Below are 1,604 nucleotides of genomic sequence, written 5' to 3' on the forward strand. Positions count from 1 at the left end.
GTGTGTGTGTGTGTGTGTGTGTGTGTGTGTGTACAGAGCCATCGAGGTATGCTATGGAAAATGTTGCTCTTGGAACCACATGAAAACATCTAGTAAATAAGAGTGCCAAGATTGAGGATTTCCAAGTTAATCATTTCACAAGAAGATGCATTGTGATTTAGTCTTTTGGACAGATCCGTGTTGAAAGTCAAGTAAAAGCAATGAAGAAAAACAAACAAACATGAGGTTGCTACATTTTTAGAAGTCTCAGGATTTCTCTATGGCTTCCTTACCTGAAGTGATCCTGACTGTTAGGAAGTAGCCAGAATTGAAGGCAGGCTTCAATCCTGCCAATGGATCACTCCACTCAGGCAACAATAACCCCTTTCCCTTTCTGTCAAGCTACCTAACGCCAGTCTCTAGGTCAGCAGTGATTTATTGATTTCAGGGTTTTTTCTTTCTTTTGTGTTTTGCCTTTATGCCCTTGTTGAATCCAGATCCAGTAGCCAGACATAACATCGGTTCCTTCCGTGCCTCCCTTAACTGCTCGTTTTCATGAAATCTGTCCTGAACACTTTCAATTTTGCCTATCATCTGCTCTACTCTGCTACCAGAGAGTCAGGCACTTTAGCCACAACTGGGTGCTTAGAGCTGACACTTACCAAGAGCTTACTCTTTGCCAGGCAATTGTGTTAAATACTTCATTAAATTTCACTGACAAGAATAATCTCATAAGAATTCTAGGAGGTAAGTACTGCTATTTTCTATATTTTTACAAACGAGCTTAGGAAGGTTAAGTAAATTGCCTATCATCTCCAAGTTACTAAGTGGCAAGGCCAAAATCCAGGCACAAGCCTGGAGGCACTGAGCTGCTCTGCTTTATCGCCCATTTATTGTCTGTGTTTGGGGGGAACTTCTGCTAAATCCTTTGACTTTGTTCTTAAAACCCACGTAGACACCTTTCAGCCAGGCTACCTTTCAGTCTTGACTCTAGAGCAAATTTAGCTTCTGGTTTACTCTCCATTGGTCCTACTCTCTTCTGCTCCGAAGATCTCAGACAGATAAGTGGACCAACAATGTCAGAGCACTGGAGTAAATGCTAATATCTATAAAGAGTACAATGGGCAGAAAGCACCAAAAAGCCTGTGGTGGAAAAGCAGTTATATTCCCAACTCACAGCCATGAAGCTCCATAAGAACTCTCTCTCTTTCTCATGCACACCACACACACACACACACCTTCCACTTACTCTCTTTATATATTTCCCTCATTCTTATCCTTTATGCCTCCCAGAAACCTTTGAATTGCTGAATGAGAACATAATAAGATGTAGGAACAAAATGACCTATGAAGAGATTTTTCTTTGGTGTAGTCCATGGTTAATATAAATAAAATAAAAGCAACACAGGATACTGTGGAATAAAAGTAAGAATTACCCATGATCACTCCTGCAAGTGATAACCAGTATTAATTCTTCCAGCTTTTTTAAGCATACACAAATTTTATTTTTATATGTCTCCACACCTGAACACTGTATTATGGCCATCTTTCAGTCAGATATCTGTATGTGTTATCATTTTCACTCTGCAAAAATATCGTGCCATATACTTTCTGTATTATTCTGA

General features: G+C 39.7%; 1 protein-coding gene across 1 annotated transcript in view; it reads left to right on the plus strand.

Moving 5' to 3' along the window:
• NID2 (nidogen 2) overlaps positions 1 to 1,604 on the plus strand; it is a 76,314-nt gene that overhangs the window by 20,696 nt on the left and 54,014 nt on the right. The gene's annotated exons all lie outside the window — the stretch shown is intronic.

Source organism: Echinops telfairi, unplaced genomic scaffold (assembly GCF_000313985.2).
Source record: "Echinops telfairi isolate 266 unplaced genomic scaffold, ASM31398v2 ScPeMD7_18;HRSCAF=68, whole genome shotgun sequence".
NCBI classification, from domain to species: Eukaryota; Metazoa; Chordata; class Mammalia; order Afrosoricida; family Tenrecidae; genus Echinops; species Echinops telfairi.